A 21,331-nucleotide genomic window follows, 5' to 3' on the forward strand; every position below is an offset into this window, starting at 1 on the left:
CATACATATATATATTGATTTCATCTCATTATCAATCATCCAGTCTATATTAGCAGCAGACACAGTACGTTAGTCCACGGCTGTAGCTACCTCTGTGTCGGCACTCGGCAGTCCATCCATAATTGTATACCACCTACCCGTGGTTTTTTTTCTTTTCTTTCTTCTTTGTACATACTACTATAGTATAGTAGCTTACTGTAGCAGTCTGCGGTGCTGCTGAGCTGACAGTGTCCAGCAGGTCCGTCATCAGTCATCATTACCTAATAAATATATTATCTACCTGTCCGGCTGCAGTACTAGTGATATTATATATACATACATATATATATTGATTTCATCTCATTATCAATCATCCAGTCTATATTAGCAGCAGACACAGTATGTTAGTCCACGGCTGTAGCTACCTCTGTGTCGGCACTCGGCAGTCCATCCATAATTGTATACCACCTACCCGTGGTTTTTTTTTTCTTTCTTCTTTGTACATACTACTATAGTATAGTAGCTTACTGTAGCAGTCTGCGGTGCTGCTGAGCTGACAGTGTCCAGCAGGTCCGTCATCAGTCATCATTACCTAATAAATATATTATCTACCTGTCCGGCTGCAGTACTAGTGATATTATATATACATACATATATATATATATTGATTTCATCTCAATATCATCCAGTCTATATTAGCAGCAGACACAGTACGGTAGTCCACGGCTGTAGCTACCTCTGTGTCGGCACTCGGCAGTCCATCCATAATTGTATACCACCTACCCGTGGTTTTTTTTTCTTTCTTCTTTGTACATACTACTATAGTAGCTTACTGTAGCAGTCTGCGGTGCTGCTGAGCTGACAGTGTCCAGCAGGTCCGTCATCAGTCATCATTACCTAATAAATATATTATCTACCTGTCCGGCTGCAGTACTAGTGATATTATATATACATACATATATATATATTGATTTCATCTCATTATCAATCATCCAGTCTATATTAGCAGCAGACACAGTATGTTAGTCCACGGCTGTAGCTACCTCTGTGTCGGCACTCGGCAGTCCATCCATAATTGTATACCACCTACCCGTGGTTTTTTTTTTTCTTTCTTCTTTGTACATACTACTATAGTATAGTAGCTTACTGTAGCAGTCTGCGGTGCTGCTGAGCTGACAGTGTCCAGCAGGTCCGTCATCAGTCATCATTACCTAATAAATATATTATCTACCTGTCCGGCTGCAGTACTAGTGATATTATATATACATACATATATATAGCACAAATTGGTGGGCGGCACTCCAAGGGTTTGTAAAGAAAAGACAGCTGCACAAGCTGAGTTGCTTCAACGTTTCAGACGCCTTTATTTGCGCCTTTCGTCAGGATACAGAACAAACAACAATTACATAACTTTATACCCCAGCCCGTGAGAAATCCCTCCTGCTGCTCTCCTGCTTCCGGTGTCAGCGTCATGACGTCATACGTACGTCCGCAAACTGCTGGTAGCCATGGAAACCAAGGGCGGAACTGTTGCCCTGGTAACCTAAGTAAACATGACTACCTCTATGTCCGGACCAGCCGGCTCCACTACAAACGCTGTCTAGGGAATACAGGGACAGCACGGACGGATGCCAGATAGAAAAGGCACCACCGTGACATATACATCATACTCCTTTCATCAGCCGTACCGTGCCTGCGTGACCACACACACGCGGCATCAGCGGCTCAAGGAGTGTGTCTTTATTATACAAAAATACCTGCACCAACACCCTCCTATTCCACAATTCATAGATATATGAAGTACCCGCTCCAAAGTGGTGGGGCATCTCCATCTAGGTAAAGCATATCTATATATATCTCGTTGTCCCACTACAGGACAAAAAACCAATCACTGCCGACCAAGATAAAGAACCCCCCCTCACCGAAAGGCGTGATAGTTGCATGCAAAAGGTAATAATAACATGCAAATAAATATAATTATCATGCCAACAGGTTAATGTCTAAAGAATTTAGAGAAGAGGAGCATTAATGAGATAAGATTTAGAATAAAGGAGAAGGACGGGATAGTTTAAAGAAAGCAGAGGAGAGATAAATTCTCATTAAGTCCATAAGGGGCCACGGTATTGAGTTCGAATATCCATCGTGACTCCAGCTGCAACAACTTTCTGTTGCGATCTCCTCCCCTTGTCATTGGTGGAACATGGTCGATCAATTTGTACCGCAGGGCTGCCATTGTATGTCTTGCATCCTTGAAATGCCTGGCCACAGGCTGGTCAATTTCTTTGCCTTCCAAGGCCTGTCTGATGGCTGACCTATGTTGTGCTGCCCTTTCCCTAAAGGAACAAGTGGTCTTCCCAATGTAGGCCAAGCCACAAGGGCATTTGATGATGTAAATTACAAATTTGGATGTACAGGTCAATACGTGCTTGATCTTTATCTTTTTCCCGGAATGTGGATGCAGTACAACTGGCCCGGTTTCCAAATACCTGCAGGTAGTGCACCCGATGCACTTATATGATCCCGGAGTTTTCGTCAAAAAGTGTGATCTTAGCTCTCTTCCCAAGGTCGTGGTATCATTGTGGACTAGCCAGTCCTTAAGATTGCGCCCCCTCCGATGACAATTCAGTACTCTATACTGGTTCAGGACTGGTAGAGATTTGTCCGTTTTAATGATAGGCCAAAACTTCCTTGTTTTGTTCCTTACAATGGTACTTGCTGTATTATAAGTGGTTACCAATGGGATTACTTTCTTAGAGACCTTCTCTTTCCTCAGTAAACATTGTGCCCGCGGTACTGCCAGGGCTTTTCCCTTTGCCTGTATAAGGTCTTCCATTTGGTATCCCCTTTCCACATACTTAGATATCATCCGGTCCACCTCCGCTTCACAATCTTCCTGGTTGCTGATGATCCGCCTGGCTCGGAGGAACTGTGAAAAAGGTAATCCCTTTTTCATGGCCACTGGGTGAAAACTTTTGGCATGCAGCAACGTGTTCTTGTCAGTCACTTTGTGGTAAACTGCAGTCTGCAAGCTATCCCCCTTCCTAGATATCAATACATCCAGATAATGTATAGCCTCAGAACTACATTCAAAAGTAAATTTAATGTTGTTGTCAAGAAGATTAACAGCTTGCATCCGAGTCTCAAAATCTTCTGGAGTGCCGGCCCATATAAGAAGCAAATCGTCTATATAACGAGTGAAGAGCAACAGCCCATCCGAGAATGCTGGATTCCGCAAAAATAGTCGTTTCTCAATCTCCAGCATGTAGGCGTTTGCAAAGGCCGGTGCCACGTTGCTCCCCATGGCACAGCCTACCCGCTGCAGGTAGAACTGGCCATCAAAGTAGAAAAAATTCCTGGTAAGAGTCTTCTCCAGTAATTTGAGAAAGAATTCGATATTCGGTCCCTTGTAATGCACATTTCCCTGGAGTAGATGCCTAACTGCCTCAATTCCTTCAGCGTGCGGAATGTTCGTATAGAGGCTCACTACATCCGCACTCCCCAATGTGCATACCTTAGGGAGATGACTCAGATTCTGCAACAACAGTAACAGCTGGGTTGTGTCTAAAAGCACAGTGGGTTCTGATTGAATTACGGGTTGAAGGAGATCGTCCAAATATCTTGAGATGTTACTGTACAAGGAGCCACGGGCAGATATTATGGGGCGCCCCGGGGGGTTGTCCAATCTTTTGTGGACCTTCGGGAGTGTATAAAGAATAGGCGTGATCGGAAATTCCACCACCAACGCTTTGAAGGTTTGCTTGTCTATAATGGAATTTTGACAAGCTGTTGTTAAAATAGCATCAATTTCTTGCTTAAACCTTATTGTTGGATCAGCGTTAAGTTTGCAATACACCATTTGGTCATTAAGCTGACGATACACTTCCTCATTATATGTTGTCAAGTCCTGTAGGACAATAGCGCCCCCCTTATCCGCGGCCCTGATCACCACTGATTTGTTCTTATTTAAATCCAACAGAGCTTGAAACTCTCCTTTGCTTAAATTAGATGGGGCCCTGGATAACTTTGTGGCCTCATTATCTACACTCCCCTCCAACATGCGTGCATAACTTTTGATTGCAGCGTTGTGCGTCTGAGGGTCAAAAGTAGATTTTGCTCGTAGTGGCTGTTTACCCCTTGTTGGTTCCTCCAAATCGGTGTTTTTTCCATATAGCTCCTTCAATTTTAAAATTCTTTGGTGCTTCCAAGAATCCACCTTCCAGTCAAATCTGTCAAATTTGGTAACTGGAACAAATGACAAACCCTTATTTAATAGTGATGTTTCATTTTCTGTCAAAGTGTGAGAGGAGAGATTGATAATTAAATCGCTTTTGGGGATCAACGCCTTCCTCTGCCTCTCCCACTGCCTGCTCCGCCTTGTTTTGCTCCGGCATCTTTTCGTGGTGCCACCTTTGCCCGTGTTGCGGTCCCTAAAGGGGGCTTCCCCGAACTGGTACTGGCAGCCTGGTCCGAGTCGGTGGCTGAACTGTCCATTGCTGATCCCTCCGTGTCCGTCAGGAACTTCCTAGAGTTACGCTTTGGAAAGAATCTCTTGCTTCGTGGGGGATATCTCCCTGTTGCCCAGGGGTATACCGTCTGATCCTCGTAATCTTTGTTTACTGTTGCCAATTTTGCCTTTTTATATTTAATCAACTCATGTTTATAGGCATCAATTTTGCCTTGTAATTTCTGAATCCAATTCTCTTTGGTATCATTCACCAGCATATGGTTGGATGTACGCTCTACCTCACTGATCTTCATCCTTGTTTCATTCAGGATCCTGGTTGACTCCTCCACCACCAGGATCATTAGATCCAGTGAGCACTTGTTCAGTACCGCTGCCCACCGCCTACAGAATTCAGGATTAGTTCTCCCAATTGTTGGGATATTTTTTATCCTGAACCCCCTAGGGATCTTCCGCTCTCTATAATAATCGGAGATAGTGACCCCATGAAGATGATAGTCAATCTCCCGTTTACGAAGTTTGAGCAGTGCAAAGAAAACATCCTCGGCAGAATCCCCTCCAGCTGCAGCCTGGAAAGTGTCCTTCACAAGCACCGCTTCCGCCTCTGATTCTGAGAAGCTTAGTAATTCACCTGTGGTCAATCTGATTGTCTGAAAACCAAAGGTTTGGGAACTACCCACTTCAGGCTCCATGTTTCACCTCTCCCCTTTATACTTGAAACAAGCACTTCACACCAATAAATCACAGTCAGGACGAATGGGTGCCACCTATAGTGAAATCAACACAACACACAGTTTCCCAGCACTGACGTATTACACAATTCCAGCGTGGTTGCCCTGTCTATGGATAATCCTTGTGATCCACAAGTCCTCCTTTAACATATGCATGCGACCGGCACTCCAACTAAAAAATACATAAGTACCTGGGTGCCCTCCCGTGGCACTACAAGGCCCAGCAGACAGCACAAATTGGTGGGCGGCACTCCAAGGGTTTGTAAAGAAAAGACAGCTGCACAAGCTGAGTTGCTTCAACGTTTCAGACGCCTTTATTTGCGCCTTTCGTCAGGATACAGAACAAACAACAATTACATACCTTTATACCCCAGCCCGTGAGAAATCCCTCCTGCTGCTCTCCTGCTTCCGGTGTCAGCGTCATGACGTCATACGTACGTCCGCAAACTGCTGGTAGCCATGGAAACCAAGGGCGGAACTGTTGCCCTGGTAACCTAAGTAAACATGACTACCTCTATGTCCGGACCAGCCGGCTCCACTACAAACGCTGTCTAGGGAATACAGGGACAGCACGGACGGATGCCAGATAGAAAAGGCACCACCGTGACATATACATCATACTCCTTTCATCAGCCGTACCGTGCCTGCGTGACCACACACACGCGGCATCAGCGGCTCAAGGAGTGTGTCTTTATTATATATATATATTGATTTCATCTCAATATCATCCAGTCTATATTAGCAGCAGACACAGTACGGTAGTCCACGGCTGTAGCTACCTCTGTGTCGGCACTCGGCAGTCCATCCATAATTGTATACCACCTACCCGTGGTTTTTTTTTTTTCTTTCTTCTTTGTACATACTACTATAGTAGCTTACTGTAGCAGTCTGCGGTGCTGCTGAGCTGACAGTGTCCAGCAGGTCCGTCATCAGTCATCATTACCTAATAAATATATTATCTACCTGTCCGGCTGCAGTACTAGTGATATTATATATACATACATATATATATATATTGATTTCATCTCATTATCATCCAGTCTATATTAGCAGCAGACACAGTACGGTAGTCCACGGCTGTAGCTACCTCTGTGTCGGCACTCGGCAGTCCATCCATTATTGTATACCACCTACCCGTGGTTTTTTTTTTTTCTTTCTTCTTTGTACATACTACTATAGTATAGTAGCTTACTGTAGCAGTCTGCGGTGCTGCTGAGCTGACAGTGTCCAGCAGGTCCGTCATCAGTCATCATTACCTAATAAATATATTATCTACCTGTCCGGCTGCAGTACTAGTGATATTATATATACATACATATATATATATATATTGATTTCATCTCAATATCATCCAGTCTATATTAGCAGCAGACACAGTACGGTAGTCCACGGCTGTAGCTACCTCTGTGTCGGCACTCGGCAGTCCATCCATAATTGTATACCACCTACCCGTGGTTTTTTTTTTTTCTTTCTTCTTTGTACATACTACTATAGTAGCTTACTGTAGCAGTCTGCGGTGCTGCTGAGCTGACAGTGTCCAGCAGGTCCGTCATCAGTCATCATTACCTAATAAATATATTATCTACCTGTCCGGCTGCAGTACTAGTGATATTATATATACATACATATATATATATTGATTTCATCTCATTATCATCCAGTCTATATTAGCAGCAGACACAGTACGGTAGTCCACGGCTGTAGCTACCTCTGTGTCGGCACTCGGCAGTCCATCCATAAGTATACTAGTATCCATCCATCTCCATTGTTTACCTGAGGTGCCTTTTAGTTGTGCCTATTAAAATATGGAGAACAAAAATGTTGAGGTTCCAAAATTAGGGAAAGATCAAGATCCACTTCCACCTCGTGCTGAAGCTGCTGCCACTAGTCATGGCCGAGACGATGAAATGCCAGCAACGTCGTCTGCCAAGGCCGATGCCCAATGTCATAGTACAGAGCATGTCAAATCCAAAACACCAAATATCAGTAAAAAAAGGACTCCAAAACCTAAAATAAAATTGTCGGAGAAGCGTAAACTTGCCAATATGCCATTTACCACACGGAGTGGCAAGGAACGGCTGAGGCCCTGGCCTATGTTCATGGCTAGTGGTTCAGCTTCACATGAGGATGGAACCACTCAGCCTCTCGCTAGAAAACTGAAAAGACTCAAGCTGGCAAAAGCACCGCAAAGAACTGTGCGTTCTTCGAAATCCCAAATCCACAAGGAGAGTCCAATTGTGTCGGTTGCGATGCCTGACCTTCCCAACACTGGACGTGAAGAGCATGCGCCTTCCACCATTTGCACGCCCCCTGCAAGTGCTGGAAGGAGCACCCGCAGTCCAGTTCCTGATAGTCAGATTGAAGATGTCAGTGTTGAAGTACACCAGGATGAGGAGGATATGGGTGTTGCTGGCGCTGGGGAGGAAATTGACCAGGAGGATTCTGATGGTGAGGTGGTTTGTTTAAGTCAGGCACCCGGGGAGACACCTGTTGTCCGTGGGAGGAATACGGCCGTTGACATGCCTGGTGAAAATACCAAAAAAATCAGCTCTTCAGTGTGGAGGTATTTCAACAGAAAAGCGGACAACAGGTGTCAAGCCGTGTGTTGCCTTTGTCAAGCTGTAATAAGTAGGGGTAAGGACGTTAACCACCTCGGAACATCCTCCCTTATACGTCACCTGCAGCGCATTCATAATAAGTCAGTGACAAGTTCAAAAACTTTGGGTGACAGCGGAAGCAGTCCACTGACCAGTAAATCCCTTCCTCTTGTAACCAAGCTCACGCAAACCACCCCACCAACTCCCTCAGTGTCAATTTCCTCCTTCCCCAGGAATGCCAATAGTCCTGCAGGCCATGTCACTGGCAATTCTGACGATTCCTCTCCTGCCTGGGATTCCTCCGATGCATCCTTGCGTGTAACGCCTACTGCTGCTGGCGCTGCTGTTGTTGCTGCTGGGAGTCGATGGTCATCCCAGAGGGGAAGTCGGAAGACCACTTGTACTACTTCCAGTAAGCAATTGACTGTCCAACAGTCCTTTGCGAGGAAGATGAAATATCACAGCAGTCATCCTGCTGCAAAGCGGATAACTGAGGCCTTGACAACTATGTTGGTGTTAGACGTGCGTCCGGTATCCGCCGTTAGTTCACAGGGAACTACACAATTTCTTGAGGTAGTGTGCCCCCGTTACCAAATACCATCTAGGTTCCACTTCTCTAGGCAGGCGATACCGAAAATGTACACAGACCTCAGAAAAAGACTCACCAGTGTCCTAAAAAATGCAGCTGTACCCAATGTCTACTTAACCACGGACATGTGGACAAGTGGAGCAGGGCAGGGTCAGGACTATATGACTGTGACAGCCCACTGGGTAGATGTATGGACTCCCGCCGCAAGAACAGCAGCGGCGGCACCAGTAGCAGCATCTCGCAAACGCCAACTTTTTCCTAGGCAGGCTACGCTTTGTATCACCGCTTTCCAGAATACGCACACAGCTGAAAACCTCTTACGGCAACTGAGGAAGATCATCGCGGAATGGCTTACCCCAATTGGACTCTCCTGTGGATTTGTGGCATCGGACAACGCCAGCAATATTGTGTGTGCATTAAATATGGGCAAATTCCAGCACGTCCCATGTTTTGCACATACCTTGAATTTGGTGGTGCAGAATTTTTTAAAAAACGACAGGGGCGTGCAAGAGATGCTGTCGGTGGCCAAAAGAATTGCGGGACACTTTCGGCGTACAGGCACCACGTACAGAAGACTGGAGCACCACCAAAAACTACTGAACCTGCCCTGCCATCATCTGAAGCAAGAAGTGGTAACGAGGTGGAATTCAACCCTCTATATGCTTCAGAGGTTGGAGGAGCAGCAAAAGGCCATTCAAGCCTATACAATTGAGCACGATATAGGAGGTGGAATGCACCTGTCTCAAGCGCAGTGGAGAATGATTTCAACGTTGTGCAAGGTTCTGATGCCCTTTGAACTTGCCACACGTGAAGTCAGTTCAGACACTGCCAGCCTGAGTCAGGTCATTCCCCTCATCAGGCTTTTGCAGAAGAAGCTGGAGACATTGAAGGAGGAGCTAACACGGAGCGATTCCGCTAGGCATGTGGGACTTGTGGATGGAGCCCTTAATTCGCTTAACAAGGATTCACGGGTGGTCAATCTGTTGAAATCAGAGCACTACATTTTGGCCACCGTGCTCGATCCTAGATTTAAAGCCTACCTTGGATCTCTCTTTCCGGCAGACACAAGTCTGCTGGGGTTGAAAGACCTGCTGGTGAGAAAATTGTCAAGTCAAGCGGAACGCGACCTGTCAACATCTCCTCCTTCACATTCTCCCGCAACTGGGGGTGCGAGGAAAAGGCTCAGAATTCCGAGCCCACCCGCTGGCGGTGATGCAGGGCAGTCTGGAGCGACTGCTGATGCTGACATCTGGTCCGGACTGAAGGACCTGACAACGATTACGGACATGTCGTCTACTGTCACTGCATATGATTCTCTCACCATTGAAAGAATGGTGGAGGATTATATGAGTGAATGCATCCAAGTAGGCACGTCACACAGTCCGTACTTATACTGGCAGGAAAAAGAGGCAATTTGGAGGCCCTTGCACAAACTGGCTTTATTTTACCTAAGTTGCCCTCCCACAAGTGTGTACTCCGAAAGAGTGTTTAGTGCCGCCGCTCACCTTGTCAGCAATCGGCGTACGAGGTTACATCCAGAAAATGTGGAGAAGATGATGTTCATTAAAATGAATTATAATCAATTCCTCCGTGGAGACATTGACCAGCAGCAATTGCCTCCACAAAGTACACAGGGAGCTGAGATGGTGGATTCCAGTGGGGACGAATTGATAATCTGTGAGGAGGGGGATGTACACGGTGATATATCGGAGGATGATGATGAGGTGGACATCTTGCCTCTGTAGAGCCAGTTTGTGCAAGGAGAGATTAATTGCTTCTTTTTTGGTGGGGGTCCAAACCAACCCGTCATTTCAGTCACAGTCGTGTGGCAGACCCTGTCACTGAAATGATGGGTTGGTTAAAGTGTGCATGTCCTGTTTATACAACATAAGGGTGGGTGGGAGGGCCCAAGGACAATTCCATCTTGCACCTCTTTTTTCTTTAATTTTTCTTTGCGTCATGTGCTGTTTGTGGAATGTTTTTTGGAAGGGCCATCCTGCGTGACACTGCAGTGCCACTCCTAGATGGGCCCGGTGTTTGTGTCGGCCACTAGGGTCGCTTATCTTACTCACACAGCTACCTCATTGCGCCTCTTTTTTTCTTTGCGTCATGTGCTGTTTGGGGAGGGTTTTTTGGAAGGGCCATCCTGCGTGACACTGCAGTGCCACTCCTAGATGGGCACGGTGTTTGTGTCGGCCACTAGGGTCGCTGATCTTACTCACACAGCTACCTCATTGCGCCTCTTTTTTTCTTTGCGTCATGTGCTGTTTGGGGAGGGTTTTTTGGAAGGGCCATCCTGCGTGACACTGCAGTGCCACTCCTAGATGGGCCCGGTGTTTGTGTCGGCCACTAGGGTCGCTTATCTTACTCACACAGCTACCTCATTGCGCCTCTTTTTTTCTTTGCGTCATGTGCTGTTTGGGGAGTGTTTTTTGGAAGGGCCATCCTGCGTGACACTGCAGTGCCACTCCTAGATGGGCACGGTGTTTGTGTCGGCCACTAGGGTCGCTTAGCTTAGTCATCCAGCGACCTAGGTGCAAATTTTAGGACTAAAAATAATATTGTGAGGTGTGAGGTATTCAGAATAGACTGAAAATGAGTGGAAATTATGGTTTTTGAGGTTAATAATACTTTGGGATCAAAATGACCCCCAAATTCTATGATTTAAGCTGTTTTTTTAGTGTTTTTTAAAAAAAACACCCGAATCCAAAACACACCCGAATCCGACAAAAAAAATTCGGTGAGGTTTTGCCAAAACGCGGTCGAACCCAAAACACGGCCGCGGAACCGAACCCAAAACCAAAACACAAAACCCGAAAAATTTCAAGTGCACATCTCTAATATATATATATATATATATATATATATATATATATAACACACATTTATATATACAGTACATACACAAACTCAGACATGTAAACACACATACATACATACTGTACGTACACAAGCACACACACAAATCCACATACATACATACATACATATGTGAGAGGTGCGGCTGCGCGTGTGGTGGTGCCTGCTGCCGTGCAGGTGTAGACTTTGTACTCACCAGGCGCCGCTCTCTCTCACCTTCAGGTACCGGAACCCTCGACGGACCTGGAAATCTTCAATCGGATCCGGACACGGCGATTCCCTCTCGGAGCTGACCGACGACCGAGCTGAGGAGAGAAGGGTTTACCTTAAAGGGGGTATCGACCCTTCTTCCGCTGGAACAGGGGATACCCCAGGGGTGGCCGCGACCTTCACCGGCTGGGTGAATGGTCATCACCGGCACAAAGCCTCAGCTACCCAGATTTCACACACTCGCGCTTTCGCACGTAGTGTGATGAAAAGGATTCTCACGTCCGTGAGCAATCCCGACTCCGGCGCTCGGGGACAAACAAGGGACAAACGTACACGGATGCTACTCACCGTCACAAGTCTTGCACTCCGATCTTCTCCACTTACAGGTCCCTGTAAGGAGGCAAAGAGAAACAGCCGTGCAGGGCCTAACTCTACCTAGTGTCACACCCTATACTATCTACAACGGCAGAGCCCTCAAACTAGCTCTGTGGGTGTGGTGCAACATAACTAGCACAAACCTCATAACAGCAATTTGCCCTGCACGGTAACCACACACATCGGAATACAACTTAACACGGTGTTGTCCCTTTATCTACCCGACTCAGAACACCCCGTAGTGGGGGCCGCACAGCTCACCCACCTAATTACCTCAGGGTGGCCTGGGCCTAGCGCCGAGGGCCACCTTGATTCACCTTGGGGGGGTACTCACTCGCTGGGCCTAGCGCCCCCTAACTGCACACAGGCCGGAGGCCAGACTTTGCCCACGGGCCTAGCGCCCGCCTAACTTGCTGCCCGTTGGGTGACCTGGGCCTTGTGCCCAGGGTCTCCTTATCTGTACCTACTTGGCCAAAATACACTAGGGCCTAATGCCCTCTAATGCCCCACAGGCCTAGTGCCTGATATACCCCCGGGCCTAGTGCCCGCCTAACTGGTGCCACCGGAAGAGGGTGGCTTGGGCCTAATGCCCAAACCACCTAATCAAATATTGGGCCCAAACTCCTAGCTGCGCCACAGGCCTAGTGCCTGAATTGTGCCCTCGGGCCTAATGCCCGTCCCTGGTGGTCGAGGGAGGAAAAGGGGAGGGGGGAGGATAGCCTCACTGAGGCCTTACCTAACCCGGGGGCCTCCGGCACCGTCTTCTGCCGCTGACCCGTCCTGGCCAGCGGCGTCGCCACCGCTGCTCCGCGTCCAGCCGCCGCTGGACATCTTCTTCCCGGAGCCCGACCGCTGGCCTTCTTCTCGCGCTCTTCCGCGCGCGCGCAGTCTTCTCCTCCCGCCCGTCGCGTCCTCTCTTCTTCTGCCAGTCTTCTTTCTTCGCCCTCGCGCTCCTGCGCGCGGGCCTCTCCTCCTGGTCCCGCCCGGCGTCTCTCTCCTCTTCGCCGCTCTTCAGCGCGGCCTTTTCTTCAGGCTCCCGCCCGGCGTCTAACGTCAGACGCCGGGGGCGGGGCCTATGATGCGGCGAGCGCCGATTGGCTCGCCGCGTCCCTCTCCGATTGGCTGCTGCTCCGGGAGCCGCGATTGGCTCCCGGAGGGCGCCAAGATTCAAACGCCCCCGCAGTCTCTGGTCCGGTGCAGGGAAAAAGGTAATCCCTGCACCGGACACCCGCCGCCACGCACCAAGCGCTGGGAACAGACAAGCTGCCCCAGCGCTGTCCCCAGCTAGGGACACCACCACAGATGTGCCCACAGGGCACATCTCTACACATACATACATATATATACATATATATATATATATACAGTATCATACAAAAACACACATAAACAAAGATTTCAAATTTACATACAGTATACAGCGTTCTGCACCAAGGCTGGGAGCAAAGGGGCGGCCATGGCAGTGTGAGGACGGAGGGAGCTGCTGTGGCTGAGCATGCGCAGCCAGCAGCTCCCCCGGCACCCGGGACATTCTGTAAGTAGAGAGCTGCATAGCTCTCTGCTGTTGCCAGGGGCATAGGGAGGGCGGTTCCGGTGGAGCTCGAGCTCCAGGCGCCCAAGATAGTACAGGGCGCAGCAGCTCGACTCCGCCGGAACCTCTGCCTGGCCGAAAGCAGCTCGCAGCTGCAGCTGTCAGTCACTGACAGCTGGAAGCCGGAGCTGCTTCAAATTTCTCCCTCCCCTCCCCTCCCTCCTCTCCCCTCCCTCCTCCCCACCGGTCCGTGACTTGGGCTACCAGGGGACACAGCTACAGGGGCACTCCTACTGGGGCCACAGCTACAGGGGGCACTCCTACTGGGGCCACAGCTACAGGGGGCACTCCTACTGGGGCCACAGCTACAGGGGGCACACCTACTGGGGCCACAGCTACAGGGGGCACTCCTACTGGGGACACAGCTACAGGGGGCACACCTACTGGGGACACAGCTACAGTGGGCACACCTACTGGGGACACAGCTACAGGGGGCACACCTACTGGGGACACAGCTACAGGGGGCACACCTACTGGGGACACCGCTACAGGGGGCACTCCTACTGGGGACACAGCTACAGGGGGCACTCCTACTGGGGACACAGCTACAGGGGGCACTCCTACTGGGGACACAGCTACAGGGGGCACTCCTACTGGAGACACAGCTACAGGGGGCACTCCTACTGGGGACACAGCTACAGGGGGCACTCCTACTGGGGACACAGCTACAGGGGGCACTCCTACTGGGGACACAGCTACAGGGGGCACTCCTACTGGGGACACAGCTACAGGGGGCACTCCTACTTGGGGCACAGCTACAGGGGGCACACCTACTGGGGACACAGCTACAGGGGGCACTCCTACTGGGGCCACAGCTACAGGGGGCACACCTACTGGGGACACAGCTACAGGGGGCACACCTACTGGGGACACAGCTACAGTGGGCACACCTACTGGGGACACAGCTACAGGGGGCACACCTACTGGGGACACAGCTACAGGGGGCACACCTACTGGGGACACAGCTACAGGGGGCACTCCTACTGGGGACACAGCTACAGGGGGCACTCCTACTGGGGACACAGCTACAGGGGGCACTCCTACTGGGGACACAGCTACAGGGGGCACTCCTACTGGAGACACAGCTACAGGGGGCACTCCTACTGGGGACACAGCTACAGGGGGCACACCTACTGGGGACACAGCTACAGGGGGCACTCCTACTGGGGACACAGCTACAGGGGGCACACCTACTGGGGACACAGCTACAGGGGGCACTCCTACTGGGGACACAGCTATAGGGGGCACTCCTACTGGGGACACAGCTACAAGGGGCACTCCTACTGGGGACACAGCTACAGGGGGCACAACTACTGGGGACACAGCTACATGGGGCACACCTACTGGGGACACAGCTACAGGGGGCACTCCTACTGGGGACACAGCTACAGGGGGCACACCTACTCCAGACACAGCTACTGGGGGCACTCCTACTGGGGACACAGCTACAGGGGGCACTCCTACTGGAGACACAGCTACAGGGGGCACTCCTACTGGGGACACAGCTACAGGGGGCACTCCTACTGGGGCCACAGCTACAGGGGGCACTCCTACTGGGGACACAGCTACAGGGGGCACACCTACTGGGGACACAGCTACAGGGGGCACTCCTACTGGGGACACAGCTACAGGGGGCACTCCTACTGGGGACACAGCTACAGGGGGCACACCTACAGGGGACACAGCTACAGGGGGCACTCCTACTGGGGACACAGCTACAGGGGGCACTCCTACAGGGGACACAGCTACAGGGGGCACTCCTACTGGGGACACAGCTACAGGGGGCACTCCTACTGGGGACACCGCTACAGGGGGCACAACTACTCCAGACACAGCTACAGGGGGCACTCCTACTGGGGACACAGCTACAGGGGGCACTCCTACTGGGGACACAGCTACAGGGGGCACACCTACTGGGGACACAGCTACAGGGGGTACTCCTACTAGGGACACAGCTACAGGGGGCACTCCTACTGGGGACACAGCTACAGGGGGCACTCCTACTGGGGACACAGCTACAGGGGGCACTCCTACTGGGGACACAGCAACAGGGGGCACACCTACTGGGGACACAGCTACAGGGGGCACTCCTACTGGGGACACAGCTACAGGGGGCACTCCTACTGGGGACACAGCTACAGGGGGCACTCCTACTGGGGACACAGCTACAGGGGGCATACCTACTGGGGCACATCTACTGGGGACACAGCTACAGGGGGCACACCTACTGGGGACACAGCTACAGGGGGCACTCCTACTGGGGCACAGCTACAAGGGGGCACATCTACTGGGGCACAGCTACAGGGGGCACATCTACTCCAGACACAGCTACAGGGGGCACTCCTACTGGGGACACAGCTACAGGGGGCACTTCTACTGGGGACACAGCTACAGGGGGCACACCTACTGGGGACACAGCTTCAGTGGGCACATCTACTCCAGACACAGCTACAGGGGGCACTCCTACTGGGGCCACAGCTACAGGGGGCACTCCTACTGGGGACACAGCTACAGGGGGCACTCCTACTGGGGACACAGCTACAGGGGGCACTCCTACTGGGGCCACAGCTACAGGGGGCACTCCTACTGGGGCCACAGCTACGGGGGGCACTCCTACTGGGGACACAGCTACAGGGGGCACTCCTACTGGGGACACAGCTACAGGGGGCACATCTACTGGGGACACAGCTACAGGGGGCACTCCTACTGGGGACACAGCTACAGGGGGCACACCTACTGGGGACACAGCTACAGGGGGCACTCCTACTGGGGACACAGCTACAGGGGGCACACCTACTGGGGACACAGCTACAGGGGGCACTCCTACTGGGGACACAGCTACAGGGGGCACATCTACTGGGGACACAGCTACAGGGGGCACTCCTACTGGGGACACAGCTACAGGGGGCACTCCTACTGGGGCCACAGCTACAGGGGGCACTCCTACTGGGGACACAGCTACAGGGGGCACTCCTACTGGGGACACAGCTACAGGGGGCACATCTACTGGGGAAACAGCTACAGGGGGCACTCCTACTGGGGACACAGCTACAGGGGGCACACCTACTGGGGACACAGCTACAGGGGGCACTCCTACTTGGAACACAGCTACAGGGGGCACACCTACTGGGGACACAGCTACAGGGGGCACTCCTACTGGGGACACAGCTACAGGGGGCACTCCTACTGGGGACACAGCTACAGGGGGCACTCCTACTGGGGCCACAGCTACAGGGGGCACTCCTACTGGGGACACAGCTACAGGGGGCACAACTACTGGGGACACAGCTACAGGGGGCACACCTACTGGTGACACAGCTACAGGGGGCACACCTACTGGGGCCACAGCTACAGGGGGCACTCCTACTGGGGACACAGCTACAGGTGGCACACCTACTGGGGACAAAGATACAGGGGGCACTCCTACTGGGGACACAGCTACAGGGGGCACACCTACTGGGGACACAGCTACAGGGGGCACTCCTACTGGGGACACAGCTACAGGGGGCACTCCTACTGGGGACACAGCTACAGGGGGCACACCTACTCCAGACACAGCTACAGGGGGCACACCTACTGGGGACACAGCTACAGGGGGCACTCCTACTGGGGACACAGCTACAGGGGGCACTCCTACTGGGGACACAGCTACAGGGGGCACTCCTACTGGGGACACAGCTACAGGGGGCACTCCTACTGGGGACACAGCTACAGGGGGGCACTCCTACTGGGGCCACAGCTACAGGGGGCACATCTACTCCAGACACAGCTACAGGGGGCACTCCTACTGGGGACACAGCTACAGGGGGCACATCTACTCCAGACACAGCTACAGGGGGCACTCCTACTGGGGCCACAGCTACAGAAGGCATACCTACTGGGGTCACAGCTACAGGGGGCACTCCTACTGGGGCCACAGCTACAGGGGGCACACCTACTGGGGACACAGCTACAGGGGGCACATCTACTGGGGACACAGCTACAGGGGGCACACCTACTGGGGCCACAGCTACAGGGGGCACAACTACTGGGGCCACAGCTACAGGGGGCACTCCTACTGGGGACACAGCTACAGGGGGTACAACTACTGGGGCCACAGCTACAGGGGGCACTCCTACTGGGGCCACAGCTACAGGGGGCCCATCTACTGGGGACACAGCTACAGGGGGCACACCTACTGGGGACACAGCTACAGGGGGCACACCTACTGGGGACACAGCTACAGGGGGCACTCCTACTGGGGACACAGCTACAGGGGGCACTCCTACTGGGGACACAGCTACAGGGGGCACAACTACTGGGGACACAGCTACAGGGGGCACTCCTACTGGGGACACAGCTACAGGGGGCACATCTACTGGGGACACATCTACAGGGGGCACACCTACTGGGGCCACAGCTACAGGGGGCACAACTACTGGGGCCACAGCTACAGGGGGCACTCCTACTGGGGACACAGCTACAGGGGGCACTCCTACTGGGGACACAGCTACAGGGGGCACTCCTACTGGGGACACAGCTACAGGGGGCACACCTACTGGGGACACAGCTACAGGGGGCACTCTTACTGGGGACACAGCTACAGGGGGCACACCTACTCCAGACACAGCTACTGGGGGCACTCCTACAGGGGACACAGCTACAGGGGGCACTCCTACTGGGGCCACAGCTACAGGGGGCACTCCTACTGGGGCCACAGCTACAGGGGGCACTCCTACTGGGGACACAGCTACAGGGGGCACTCCTACTGGGGACACAGCTACAGGGGGCACTCCTACTGGGGACACAGCTACAGGGGGCACACCTACTGGGGACACAGCTACAGGGGGCACTCCTACTGGGGACACAGCTACAGGGGGCACACCTACTCCAGACACAGCTACAGGGGGCATTCCTACTGGGGACACCACTACAGGGGGCACAACTACTCCAGACACAGCTACAGGAGGCACACCTACTGGGGCAACAGCTACAGGGGGCACACCTACTGGGGACACAGCTACAGGGGGCACTCCTTCTGGGGACACAGCTACAGGGGGCACTCCTACTGGGGACACAGCTACAGGGGGCACACCTACTGGGGACACAGCTACAGGGGGCACTCCTACTGGGGCCACAGCTACAGGGGGCACTCCTACTGGGGACACAGCTACAGGGGGCACTCCTACTAGGGACACAGCTACAGGGGGCACTCCTACTGGGGACACAGCTACAGGGGGCACGCCTACTGGGGACACAGCTACAGGGGGCACGCCTACTGGGGACACAGCTACAGGGGGCACTCCTACTGGGGCCACAGCTACAGGGGGCATACCTACTGGGGCACATCTACTGGGGACACAGCTACAGGGGGCACACCTACTGGGGACACCGCTACAGGGGGCACTCCTACTGGGGCACAGCTACAAGGGGGCACATCTACTCCAGACACAGCTACAGGGGGCACTCCTACTGGGGACACAGCTACAGGGGGCACTTCTACTGGGGACACAGCTACAGGGGGCATACCTACTGGGGCACATCTACTGGGGACACAGCTACAGGGGGCACACCTACTGGGGACACAGCTACAGGGGGCACACCTACTGGGGACACAGCTACAGGGGGCACTTCTACTGGGGACACAGCTACAGGGGGCACACCTACTGGGGACACAGCTACAGTGGGTACATCTACTCCAGACACAGCTACAGGGGGCACTCCTACTGGGGACACAGCTACAGGGGGCACTCCTACTGGGGCCACAGCTACAGGGGGCACTCCTACTGGGGACACAGCTACAGGGGGCACTCCTACTGGGGACACAGCTACAGGGGGCACATCTACTGGGGACACAGCTACAGGGGGCACTCCTACTGGGGACACAGCTACAGGGGGCACACCTACTGGGGACACAGCTACAGGGGGCACACCTACTGGGGTCACAGCTACAGGGGGCACTCCTACTGGGGACACAGCTACAGGGGGCACAACTACTGGGGACACAGCTACAGGGGGCACTCCTACTGGGGACACAGCTACAGGGGGCACTCCTACTGGGGCCACAGCTACAGGGGGCACTCCTACTGGGGACACAGCTACAGGGGGCACAACTACTGGGGACACAGCTACAGGGGGCACACCTACTGGGGACACAGCTACAGGGGGCACACCTACTGGGGCCACAGCTACAGGGGGCACTCCTACTGGGGACACAGCTACAGGGGGCACACCTACTGGGGACACAGCTACAGGGGGCACTCCTACTTGGGACACAGCTACAGGGGGCACACCTACTCCAGACACAGCTACAGGGGGCACTCCTACTGGGGACACAGCTACAGGGGGCACTCCTACTGGGGACACAGCTACAGGGGGCACTCCTACTGGGGACACAGCTACAGGGGGCACTCCTACTGGGGACACAGCTACAGGGGGCACACCTACTGGGGACACAGCTACAGGGGGCACACCTACTGGGGACACAGCTACAGGGGGCACTCCTACTGGGGACACAGCAACAGGGGGCACATCTACTCCAGACACAGCTACAGGGGGCACATCTACTGGGGACACAGCTACAGGGGGCACTCCTACTGGGGACACAGCTACAGGGGGCACTCCTACTGGGGCCACAGCTACAGGGGGCCCATCTACTGGGGACACAGCTACAGGGGGCACACCTACTGGGGACACAGCTACAGGGGGCACACCTACTGGGGACACAGCTACAGGGGGCACTCCTACTGGGGACACAGCTACAGGGGGCACTCCTACTGGGGACACAGCTACAGGGGGCACAACTACTGGGGACACAGCTACAGGGGGCACTCCTACTGGGGCCACAGCTACAGGGGGCACTCCTACTGGGGCCACAGCTACAGGGGGCACTCCTACTGGGGCCACAGCTACAGGGGGCACTCCTACTGGGACACAGCTACAGGGGGCACTCCTACTGGGGACACAGCTACAGGGGGCACTCCTACTGGGGACACAGCTACAGGTGGCACACCTACTGGGGACACAGCTACAGGGGGCACTCCTACTGGGGCCACAGCTACAGGGGGCACACCTACTGGGGACACAGCTACAGGGGGCACTCCTACTGGGGCCACAGCTACAGGGGGCACTCCTACTGGGGTCACAGCTACAGGGGGCACTCCTACTGGGGACACAGCTACAGGGGGCACACCTACTAGGGACACAGCTACAGGGGGCACACCTACTGGGGACACAGCTACAGGGGGCACTCCTACTGGGGTCACAGCTACAGGGGGCACTCCTACTGGGGACACAGCTACAGGGGGCACTCCTACTGGGGACACAGCTACAGGGGGCACACCTACTGGGGACACAGCTACAGGGGGCACACCTACTGGGGACACAGCTACAGGGGGCACACCTACTGGGGACACAGCTACAGGGGGCACACCTACTGGGGCCACAGCTACAGGGGGCACACCTACTAGGGACACAGCTACAGGGGGAACTCCTACTGGGGCCACAGCTACAGGGGGCACTCCTACTGGGGACACAGCTACAGGGGGCCCATCTACTGGGGACACAGCTACAGGGGGCACACCTACTGGGGACACAGCTACAGGGGGCACTACTACTGTGGACACAGCTACAGGGGGACACAGCTACAGGGGGCACACCTACTGGGGACACAGCTACAGGGGGCACTCCTACTAGGGACACAGCTACAGGGGGCACACCTACTGGCGACACAGCTACAGGGGGCACTCCTACTGGGGACACAGCTACAGGGGGCACTCCTACTGGGGACACAGCTACAGGGGGCACAACTACTGGGGACACAGCTACAGGGGGCACTCCTACTGGGGACACAGCTACAGGGGGCACAACTACTGGGGACACAGCTACAGGGGGCACACCTACTGGGGACACAGCTACAGGGGGCACTCCTACTGGGGACACAGCTACAGGGGGCACACC

Source organism: Pseudophryne corroboree, chromosome 5 (assembly GCF_028390025.1).
Source record: "Pseudophryne corroboree isolate aPseCor3 chromosome 5, aPseCor3.hap2, whole genome shotgun sequence".
NCBI classification, from domain to species: Eukaryota; Metazoa; Chordata; class Amphibia; order Anura; family Myobatrachidae; genus Pseudophryne; species Pseudophryne corroboree.